This window comes from Pteropus medius, unplaced genomic scaffold (assembly GCF_902729225.1).
Source record: "Pteropus medius unplaced genomic scaffold, Ma_sr-lr_union100, whole genome shotgun sequence".
Classification (NCBI taxonomy): domain Eukaryota; kingdom Metazoa; phylum Chordata; class Mammalia; order Chiroptera; family Pteropodidae; genus Pteropus; species Pteropus medius.
Genome location: NW_024353908.1, coordinates 3141941 through 3154361, shown reverse-complemented (window position 1 = coordinate 3154361; position 12421 = coordinate 3141941). Strand labels below are relative to the sequence as shown.

At 37.4% G+C, this 12421-nt stretch overlaps 1 protein-coding gene and 1 pseudogene across 1 annotated transcript in view; one reads left to right on the top strand and one right to left on the bottom strand.

Moving 5' to 3' along the window:
• Nucleotides 1–12421, bottom strand: part of SHQ1 (SHQ1, H/ACA ribonucleoprotein assembly factor) — a 113118-nt gene that overhangs the window by 14110 nt on the left and 86587 nt on the right. The gene's annotated exons all lie outside the window — the stretch shown is intronic.
• LOC120593835 (uncharacterized) lies at nucleotides 9454–9572 on the top strand (annotated as a pseudogene).

The following is a 12421-nucleotide window of genomic DNA, read 5'->3' as shown; positions in this document are numbered from 1 at the left end:
ATTTCGCTTAGCATGATTATCTTGAGGTCCAACTATGTTGTCGCAAATGGCAGTATTTCATCTCTTCTTATGGCTGAGTAATATTCCATTGTACATTTGTACCACAGCTTCTTTAGCCAATCATCTATCGTAGGACACTTCAGTTGCTTCCATGTCCTAGTCACTGTGAATGCTGCTGTGAACATTGGTGTGCAAAGAGCTTTTTGGATATGAGTTTTCCAGTCTTTGGGGTAAATACCCAGTAGAGGGACTGCTGGATCATATGGTAGATCGAGTCTTAATTTTTTGAGGAAACTCCATACTGTTTTCCATAGTAGCTGTACCAATTTGCAGTCCCACTAGCAGTGTATGAGGTTGCTTTTTCTCCACATCCTCTCCAACATTTGTTATTACTTGTCCTGTTGATTATAGCTATTCTAACAGGTGTGAGATGGTATCTCATTGTGGTTTTGATTTGCATTTCCCTAATAGCAATGTTTGTTGGCCATTTGTATGTCTTCCTGGGAGAAGTGTCTGTTCAGGTCCTCTGCCCATATTTTAATTGGATTGTTTTGTTTTTTTTTTTGGTTACTGAGTTGTATGAGTTCTTTGTTTATTTTGGATATTAGGCCCTTATCAAAGGCATTGCTTGCAAATATATTTTTTCATTTGGATGGCTGTCTCTTTGCCTTGTTGATGATTTCTTTTGCTGAGCAGAAGTATTTTAGTTTGATATAGTCCTAATCATTTATTTTTGCCTTGCCTTTGAGGTCAAATTTATAAAATCCTCTTTAAGTTCAAGGTCCTTGAGTTTCTTTCCTATGTTTTCTTCTACGCAATTTATTGTGTCATGTCTTATATTCAAGTCCTTAATCCATTTCGAGTTAATTTTCGTGTGTGGTGATACACAACAGTCTAGTTTCATTCTTTTGCAGGTGGCTTTCCAGTTTTCCCAGCACCATTGATTGAAGAGGCTTTCCTTTCTCCACCGTATGTTTCTGGCTCTTTTGTCGAAAATTATTTGCCCATATAAACATGGGTTTACTTCTGGACTCTTGATTCTGTTCCACTGGTCCGTGTGTCTGTTCTGTTGTCAATAACATGCTGTTTTGATTACTATCACTTTATAGTATAATTTGAAGTGGCAGAGTGATACCTCCAGCCTCGTTCTTTTTCTCAGGACACCTTTGGCAATTCGGGGTCTTTTGTGCTTCCATACAAATCTGATGATTTTTTGTTCTATTTCTTTGAAAAATGACGATGAGATTTTGATGGGGATTACATTAAATCTGTATAATGTTTTAGGGAATAAGGTCCTTTTAACTATGTTGATTCTTCCAATCCAATAACACGAATATCTTTCCATTTCTTTGGATCTTCTTTGATTTCTTTTAACGGGGTCTTATAATTTTCATTATATAGGTCCTTCACATGTTTCATTAAATTTATTCCTAGATATTTAATTTTGGTGTGTGGTGATACACAACAGTCTAGTTTCATTCTTTTGCAGGTGGCTTCAATTGCAAAAGAAATTAATTTTTCCACTTCTTTTTCTGACTATTCGTTATTAGAGTAAAAGAATGCTATGGATTTTTGAGCCTTTATATATTTTGTATCCAGAAAATTTACTGTATTTGCTTATTGTTTCTAGCAGTGTTCTTGTGGAGTCTTTAGAGTTTTCTATATAGAGAATCATGTCGCCTACAAACAGTAACAGTTTGATTTCTTCATTTCCTATGTGGGTGCCTTTTATACCTTTCCCTTGCCTGACTGCATTCAATAGGACCTCCAATGTTATACTGAGTAACAGTGGAGAGAGTGGACAGTTTTGTCTTGTTCCTGATCTTAGAGGAAAAGTTTTTTGTTTTTCACCATTAAGTATAATGTTGGCTGAGGGTTTGTCATATATGGCCTTTATTATGTTAAGGTATTTTCTTTTCTATACTGATTTTGTTAAGTGTTTTGATCATAACAGGATGTTGTATCTTGTTAAAGGCTTTTTTACATCTATTTATATGATCATATGATTCTTATTTTTTAATTTGTTTATGTGGTGTAGCGCATGAATCGATTTGCGTATGTTGAACCATCACTGTGCCCCTGGAATGAAGCCCACTTGATCGTGGTGTATAATCTTTTTAATATGTTGCTGTATTTGGTTCACTAGTATCTTGTTTAGGATTTCTGCATCGGTGTTCAGGAGAGATATTGGTCTGTAGTTTTCTTTTTGTGTGTTTCTTTTACCAGGTTTTGGTATCAGAGTAATATTGGTCTCATAAAATGAGTTAGGAATTATTGCCTCCTCTTTGATTTTTTGGGTGAGTTTGAGGAGAACAGATATTAAATCTTCTTTGAATGTTAGGTAGAATTCACTGGTGAAGCCATGTGGTCCTGGACTTTTACTTTTTGGGAGGTTTCTGATGACTGCTTCAATTTCCATACTGCTCATGGGTCTATTTAGATTTTCAATTTCTTGATTCAGTCTAGGAAGGTTGTATCTTTCTAAGCACTGGTCCATTTCTTCTAGGTTATTAAATTTGGTGGTATATACTTTTTCATAGTATTCTTGTATGATCCTTTGTATTTCTGCAGTGTCTGTCATAATTTCTCCTCTTTCATTCCTGATTTTGTTCATTTGTGTCCTTCTCAGAACATCCTTAAATGGCAGTGCCTAACTTATCCAAGGGGCATTTAAAAATATTTTTAAAGGCAACTGATATCAATGATTAATATTTAATTTCTCTCTGTACTAAAGCCTTGCTACTTCAAGTGTAGTCTCTAGACCAACAGCAGCATCATCACCCACAACTTAGAACTGCAAAGTCCTGGTCCCTAACCCAGATCCCAGAATCAGTATCACATGTTAACAAGCTCCCCAGAGGATCTATATGCACAATGAATTCTGAGAAACACTGCTCCAGGCAGTTGTGACTATGTTAAAGTGATGATTATTACCACCTTACACTTTTCCAACCTCAGTATCAGTGACTTTCAAACTGATCAAATACCTAAGAGAGACGGGAGTGGTGTGAGGTTCTCTCCTATCCCTGGGTCAACTCTTGAGGGCTAAGCACTTGCTATCATTTCACACATTCCATAAAGGATAGCCTGACTCTGCTCAGCTCTCTCTCACACACCCACTCACCAATCTTTGGTCCAGGTAAATAAAGTGCAAGAAGCCCTACTCTAAGGGTCCTTTGACTCAAGAGTTCTCTCCTTTGCTTTTCTTCTAGGCCAACTTAATCCTAGTGCAAAATCTTCAACTTCTATGGAGACCTCTCCTGAGTCCAGGGTTCAGATGCCTGTCACCAATCTCCCTTCTGTGCATTAAGATCTCAGTCCTTGCCTGCCTTCCTATTACCTCTACCCATTATTCCCTTACCTCCATCTATACCACTAGCCTCCTACAAGTAACCACTACCTCCAGATCTCACTGAAGCAATACAGATCTGCAATATTCATTCATTCAATAAATATTTATTATAAGTACTATGTGCCCAAGCACTTAATAGAACAGATAAGAATCTTAGTGTTCACAGAGCTTATACTTCTGTGAAGGAAGAGATAAACAATAAACAAAAACTAAGTAAATGTAGAGTGTGCTAGATTGTAAGTGCTACAGAAAAACACAATGGTGAAAAGGGGGCCCAGGAATGCTAGGGGCAAGAGGTATTCAATTTTTTATGAGTGTTTCAGGAAAGCTTCACTGAAATGTGACATAGTGACTAAATATATTTGAATAGCCTGAACTATGGGACCTAGCTTTATTCTTGCTTTTGCCTATTTCATTTCTTCCTGGCTTGAATCTCCAGTGTATTAAATCTAGTACAAACCTCACATCTACCCCCTGCTCCCAGTCCTAAAAGGCATCTGACTGTCAATTCCCAAGTAACTATTTCTAATCTCTAGATCATGTATCCATGCCTAAGCAATTACTTCTTATATCTCTAACCACCTGGACCTGACACCTAACCTGTGCTTTCTCATGTTCATGGAAAATGACCTCGGTTTTGAAAATAAACACTGAGAGGTTTAAAGAGAAAAATTCTAGCTTGACGGGATTTTATATTACAAATATAAACTATATAAAACTATTTGAGGGCTCCCAAATGTATCATTCTACAACTAACTTATTTCTTCTAAGAAACTGATCGTAAAAGATGCCATAGGAAGGCCTCAGGCTCAGCCACCAGGAAAACAAGGAGCAAAGAATTCTCTGCACATAAAAGTTCCTGGCATGGGTGGTAGGGGGTGGCGTTAAAAACAAAATTAATTCTCCTCTAAGGACTGAGCAAGTCACTTGTTGAAGCCTCCACAATCTCAGACTGGAAAAAAACCTGACAGGTAATTGAGTCTATGACTGTCCAGTAGAGCTTTATACAATGATGGGCAAGTTCTTTGTCTTGCTGTCCAATACGATATCCACTAGCCATGTGTGTGGCTAATGAGTACTTGAAAAGCCAATAGCTTGACTGAAAAATTGAATCTTAAATTTTATTTAATTTTAATTAATTTAAATTAAAATAGCCTCATGTATAAAATTAGATCACAGAGATCTAATCTAAAGCTCCGATTTTCTGTGACAAAAATGAGGCCTACACATAGCTAAGACCACAGGACAAGCCACAAACTTGAGTGCTAATACTTCATACTGGCATCAGACTGGAGGCTCTTCAAATTGCTATCCTATGCATGATCCCGTCTGATCCTTTCCTCAGCCACATCAGCTAAGCAGGTGGAGATAACTCTCCATATTTCACCAATGTTCAGAGGAAAACAATTGTCTACTGCCAGAGGGTCAATCCCAGAGAAGGCCAGAGCTCTGACATGCAGACCCAGTCAGTGCTGACTCATACTAAAACAGTGACAACTCTCTTGGTAATCAGAGTTAATTAATTACATGTAACAAGAAACCAGAAAATGACGCTTGCCAGTAGAACCATTACAGAATCTTTCCTATGTTGTGAGATCTAATCCTTCACAAAACATTTATGCAGATTAAGTCTCCTAGGAGTTTTATCGAGATAGAAATTACAATTTATTACATATTTTAAGGTAGTAACCATGACTCTCAAAAATTAGGAATCAATTAGTTTGTTGGGCATCTTTTTTAAATCTTATGTTCACTTTATCAAGATGTATAAGCAAAAACTCCTCTATACTTGGAACTGAAGAGTTGCCAAAATATCCCAATCAGACCCAATTTACAACCTATGAAAACTACTGATTACTCAAAATAAAAATGAAAAGGTGGCTCAAAATATTATTTGACTAAATACAGGAATATACAGTACAACTTATATCTCCAGTTAGATGGCTGTTAGAAACACACCTATTGGCTATTTTAGGAGCATTTCAGGCTCCTACAAGAACTAGATGCAAAAGCCTATTTATGGTTTGATTCAAATGATGCTATCAAAATGCTTCCTATATGGGATGAGATATATAAGTGCTTTTCTCCTTCCATTCCTTGTTGAGGCATGTGGGTGGGTATCTTATTGGAGCCAACTCACTCTACAGATATAAATCAGCCTCACAATGAGTAGTTTATACTCAGCTTTGATCACAGCAGCAGTTCCCACCTGCTTAAAAAGGCAGCAGCAGTGATTCAGCTTTCCATTCCCTTGCTCAAAAACACAAGAAATACGCAAGAGATAAGCTCAGAGGGAAAACATTACACAAATCGTTGACCCTGCTGCAGGCAGAGAAGAGCTGTCTCTGCTTGGCTTTGATTTTCCAGAGTCACAGCCCGAGGGAAGAGGCAGTTTGATTTTCTTCTTTTCTAGTGTTCCTGATGGCAAGGTGCATTCAGAAGGAGCTGGGGAGAATACCAAGTGCAGAAGAAAGGGAAATAAATAAACAAGAACACAGTCTAAATCCTGGCAAAGAGCTGGCATCAGCAGCCAGGAAGAAAGATCATATCCCTAGTTAAAGCAATTAAGTTTTACAAGTTTTTGCTAAACCACACAGAGCCCCCAGCTCTGGCTATGATCTTTGTCATACTGTTGTCCTGCTGAGTGAGGCAAATAATATGTACCACTAATCTTACCTATGCATTTTCTATTCCTATTGTTTAGTGTATAGTTCAAAGAAGAAAACAGCAGGGTAGCTATCCATGTCTGGTAGTGAAGCTGGAAACAGAGCAATGCATGACCAGCAGTTTTTTCCTCAACACAGAGAAAGACTGTTCTCTACTTTATAAGCAGTCTATTTGCTGCTTAATGGTCATCCACATTTTGCCTTAAAAATTGTTCACAATGAACCATCAGGTCGACTGGTGTGTACCTCATCAGTCTGTTGTCTCCTAAGCATTCTAGAGGTCTGCTGCAGCTTCCAAAATTGATTCCAGTAGAATGTGGTCACTGCCACCATCCAGGTGCCACATTTATCGAGTGCCCAATATCTTCTGGGCATTTTGCTAGCCCCAGCAGTAAAGCAGTACACAAAGCATGACTCCTGCTTGCATGGAGCCTGCAATTTGGCAGGAAAAAAGTCCAGAATCCTCTTATCCAGTATCAGAGCCCTTACCCATTAGGCCAAGGTCACAAAGTCTGCTGCCCTTATAAGCCATGCAGATGGAATCTAGTGGAGGGGGCTGGAGAAGAGGGGGTTGAGGCAGAGTGGAAAGCACTTGTCCTGCATAATGGAGACAGCTGGTCTCAGCTCTAGCCAATTGTTACCATGTGGGGATGTGGGCCCAGCAACTGCCAGAACTTCCCTTATTTCAAAAGCAGCTGTAAATCCAGAATTTTACATAAAATCTTCCAAATTTTAAGTGCTGACAACCAATTCAAAGTTTTTAAAAACTCATGAGAGCCAAATGTGACCCAAAGGCCACTAGCTTGTAACTTTTACATTCTGCAGACTTAGTTCTATTTCCCCATTTCTCTAACATATTCTACATACCCCAACACAAACCTGCTACACCAGTATGGCCAGTTTACCACTACTCCCACACCCAGTACAAGTGTTTTAACCAGTGGGATCTGCTTCAAGTAGTGTTCTTGCCTAGTACATCTTCCTCCTTTCTTTCTGTCCTGATCAGATCCCACTCATCTTCAGCTTCGAGTTCAAGATAGCTACTCTACTAAGCCTTGTAGACCACCCTAAGTTTCTTCTTCTCTGAATCATTTTTTATGAATGTATCACTAGCAATGAAGGAGGGGTTCACTCCACAGTCCTCTAATTCCGCCATTTGTATATCTTATCTTACCAACTATACTAAATACTCAATAACAGAAACCACGTTGGAACGTTAGCAGAGCCTGCAATGTTAATATGAAGAGGGGAGTGTCGCATGCTCTGGAAGATGACAGGGGACTGACTGACCACAGCATTGTGTTTGTCTTCAGGCTCTGAAGACAAACAGGCCTGGGTTACTTCAACTCTCTAAGCCTCAGTTTCCATATATATAACATGAAGCTTTAATAAAACAGACACAACCCAAATTTATATGGAACCGTGAGATTATGAGAGATGCCTCGCATGCAGTAAGCTGTTATTATTATAGACTAAGTGCCTAATTCAGCCAACGTTATTGTTAAGCAAGCACTGCATCGCTGGAGCTTTGTTGTTGGCAAACCATTTATTGACTACTTATGCTATGTTAACATGCTTTAAACATATTGCATGTTGTTAGCTCATCTAACTTACCTAATTCGCCCCATTTTATGAACAGCTGAAGCAGAGAGAGTTTAAATGACTTGTCAGTCAACTGGCTCCCATACTCTTAACCATGATACTTGGCTATGGTCTCTCTACATTCTAATGGCAAAGGACAACTTTCTGAACTAAACTTTCTCAAATCAAAAGCAGGATTTGGCTTTGTGAACCATGGCTTAAGATGACAGAATGACTGGGGTGGGCCAGACTGTATCTTAGAAGTTCCAAGATGGAGAAGTTTGCTTCTCTCTGTCACTTTGACCAATGGCTGTCAGTTGGTTCAACAAACTGAGAATGATGAGGAAAAGAAAAATGACCACAAAGTACCATAACATTACAGCTATTATTATGGAATGCAAAAACTGCGACACAGATTAATGCTAATAGAAAAGGCATTTTGCTGATCATAGAAAAACAACTGGAGAGGGAATCAGAAGAATGTTTCTAGTCTCCAACAGCCACAGAGATTATAGGAAAGAGGCAAATGTATCTTGCTGAACTTCAAAAAGGCATAGAAGGAAAGTGATAAAATTATAGACCATGAACTCAAAATCCATGAACTATATGTAGGCAGTTAAGAGATGAAGTGGTAATCCTCAGGAGCTGGTATGCTTTGTAAAAATTTATGTCATTCCTTGGGATTTGGCTTGAATCTGGGAGCCCTGTGTAAAGACTGTACCTGGGTTTTGAGAAGACAGACATATGACAGTCTCCTATGGCTTACTATGGGTGAAATAACAGAAAATGGGGAGAATGGTTATAAAGCTGAATGGACTCATATTTGACTTACAGGTGAGATTGATTTCAAGCTGAATCAAGGTATCGAGTGGAGGAGTACAAAGTTCTGACATCGAACTTCTTCATTCAACATTTTATTCACTGTCTTAGGTGAAAACATAAAATGTTCATTTTACTTCGTAAAGGGCAGAAGTCTTATATAATCCCTATTCAAGTCCTCCATGTCTTCCCTGGTGCTGGACATACATAAAGTGCTCCAAAATTGATTACTGATTTCAGGAGTCAAGTTTATGAACAGCATTACGAAAGTGAAAAGATCAGGAGATACCTGGGATGACAAATTCCAGTTCCAAAACGATGGGATAAACCGAATCCAATGAAGCAGTCCCCAACGTTTTTGGCACCAGGGACTGGTGCTTCTATGAGAATCTAACACCTGATGATAAGAGGTGGAGCCAAGGTGGTGATGCTAGTGCTGGGGAGTGGCTGCAAATACAGATGAAGCTTCGCTTGCTCATCTGCCACTCACCTTCTGCTATGCAGCCTAGCAGGTCACAGACTGGTACCAGTCCATGGCCTGGGGGTTGGGGACACCTGCAATAAGGTGAACTGAACAGAGACAAACACAAAGTACTTCAATAGTTAATACAGAAGAGAAATTAAACAGAAATGATTGACACAAAGATTTCAAGAGTTTTGGCTAATGGCAAACTAAGAATCATGTTGAGGTTTACAAAGATAAGTAGATGAGCTCCTTGACTATAAAAACACAACAATGTTTACTAAAAACTGAAAGCAACAGCTCCTCCCTACTTTCTGGCCAAACCTGGAGTATTACATTTAACCTGGAAGATACTCTAAAAGGGGAATGACCAAAAAAAAAAGGGGGGCTGGGGACTGAAGCATAGTTCATCTAAAAGAAGACCAGGAAGGGCAAACAATGGAAAATTTTGAACCTGTAAGAGTAACTTAAAGGCAGAGGAGTTTGATCTGGAAGTCTTGGAATACAACAGCAGTTCTCTAGATAGCTGAAGACAGAGAATGAACTTAATATGGGTTCAAAATTAAAAGTAATTCTATGGCCATGCTACCCTGAACAAGCCCAATCCCATCTGATCTCGGAAGCTAAGCAGGGTCAGGCCTGGTTAGTACTTGGATGGGAGACCACGTAGGAAGACCAGGTGCTGTAGGTGTAAAAAATAAAAAAAAATAACTAAGGGATTGTAAGCTGACAAGGTCCATGCAATCTGTGAGGTCAACCAAGGGTTGCCTTGCCTAAAAAAAAATTAAAACTAATGTGAAGAAAGTAGATTTCAATCTAATTTAAAGAAGAACTTTTAAACAGTATTTTTAAATTTAAAGCAGAACTTTTAAACGGAGGAGAACAGGTCTCCTCATTCATTAATCAGTTTCTAGGCACTGGAGTCCTTCATGACAAGGCTAAGCAATCACATTATGCTGACAATGCATAGGGAATTGATCCACAGAATAAAGGCTTGCAAAAGAGAAAATTTTGCCAGACATTTCAATTCTATGACTGACTTTATAGATGATCACCACCAAAAAAACTGATGTCAGTGTTAGCTTTAAGCCTTACCACAAAGAGGTGACTTTGTTGGGGCCATTAGAGGAAACTTCGGGAAAAATGTAATGTTTCTGATACAGAAAACGCAATGCACAGAGGCAAATAAAAGCTAAAGTTTATAGCAAATTTTGGGAAATGGTAAGTGTATCTGTTTAACAAGAGAGAGGAAGGGTATCCAATAAGCAGGAGTGAGTGATAGAGCATAAAATATGAGGAAGAGGTTAGAGAGGGTCTTGAACCCAGCTCAGACATTTAGACTTTAACTTTAGACTTTAACCTGCTGGCAAGAGGGAATCATCAAGAACTTCTGAGTACAGCCATGTTCAAAATGGCATTTCAGAATGATCAGACTGGCATTATTGTAGGAAAGAACAAGAGAGAGACTAAGATTCTGGTGGCAAGGCAAACAGAGAAGATACTCTGGCAGGAAATGAGAAAATATGACCTTGAATTTAAAAAAAGGTATTAAAGCTTATATAGGAAGAATTAAAAGGGTTGGTGAATGATTTAGTGTGGAGTGGGGAGTCAAAGATAGACACACTTGAATCAGAGAACCCAGACATGTCGACCTGGCCAACAATAAGACCAAAAACCCCCAAAACATCTAACGTTACAACTAGTTCCCAAATTACTGATTCATGACATCTTTATATCATATATTTACAGTAAATTTTTCACTTACTAAAAAATATAAGATTTTGTACTTATCTCTGAATTTCAAACCAGTCACCAAAAATTTATTGAAGCAATGTTCACAAAAATTAACTCCTCCAAGGACAGAAAAAAGATACACCAGGCAAATACTAACCAAAAGAATGTGAGGATCTCCATATTAATAATAGACAAAATAAACTGTAATGCAAAAAAGCATTGTTAGTGATAAAGAAGGTCGCTACATAATAAATATTGCAATTTGCCAGGGGAGATATAACAATTATAAACTAATAACACCAAATAACATGCCCCAAAATATAAAGTAAAAATTGACTACAGGTCCACAAGAAGAAAACGACAACATCACCAACACTGTAGGAGATTTTCACACACCTCTTTGAATCTAAGAATTGACAGATGAAAAAGCCAAATCAGTAAGGGTATAAAAAACTTAAAACAGCTCAACTGTCAAGTTTCATCCAATGGAAAGACAACACAGCAACTAACAAGTATAGAATAACACATTATTTTTCAAGCTTTAAATTTTAAGAAAGCAACTACATACTAGGCATAAAATTAATCTCAACAAATTAAATTCTTTGACAGAAATGCAATAAAATTAGAAATCAGTGACAAATACATTACAGTACCTCCCAAAAGAAGCAAAATAGAGAAAGCACAAATATATAGGAACATAAAATAAGACAGTATAGATGCTATAGAGAAGAAAACAGATAAGAGGAAATAAGAATATCTTTATGCCAGAAAGTTTTGAAAATTCAGATGAAATGGACAAATTTCTAGAGAAACATAACCTACCAAAAGGAAAACTAGAGGACAAGAATAGTCCTATAAACAAGTGAAAAATCTGAATGAATAGTTTAAAAATCTTCTCACAGAAAAAAAAGGTCAAGATAGCTATTCTGATAAATTTTACTGAAGATTCAAGAATGAGATCAATTCAATATTACTTAAACCATTTCGGAGAATAGAAAAGGCAACACCACCAACTCATTTTATCAGGCTGGCATACCTTGATAACGAATCTAAAAAAGGACAATACAAGAAAGCCAATCTCCTTCCCTCCCTCCCTCCCTCCATATGTTTTTCTCTCTTGCAGCATGTGAAACACAGGTGCGTACGCGTGCGCATACACACACATACACCCCAAACCAAATTCGTCATCATATTTAAATAATACATCATAATCAAGATGAGTTTATCCCAGGAATGCAAGGCCTAAGTTAACTTAGAATTTTATAAATGCCATTTATTACATTAACAGATTAAGGAGAAAACCCTTAATATCATCTCAAAAGATGAGGAAAAGTTTGCAATAAAATTCAATGACCATTTGGATCAATCTCTTGCAAACTAAGAATAATACAAACCTTTCTTAATTTGATAAATACTATCTAAAAAAGCCTGTAGCAAACATCATATCTAAAGGTGAACTGTTGAAAGCATTTTCTAAAGATAAAGATAGGAAAGTACATTACCACTATATCTATTCAGCACTGTACTGGAAGGTCTAACCAGTATAATAAAATAAAGAATAAAGAAAAAGAAAAAAGAAATAAAAGGTATAAAGATTAGAAAAGAAGAAACCAAATTGTTATTATTTGTATTATTACTGCTTATATCAAAAACTGAAGAGAATCTAAACATAAGAGTTAATAAGAGTTTTTCTAGCAAGGTGAATTACATTTCTATATAGCTTAAACATGCGGTTTAAAAATAATTTTTTAAAAATACTATTTATAATAGTAACACAAAATATAAAGCAATAAATCTAACAAATGT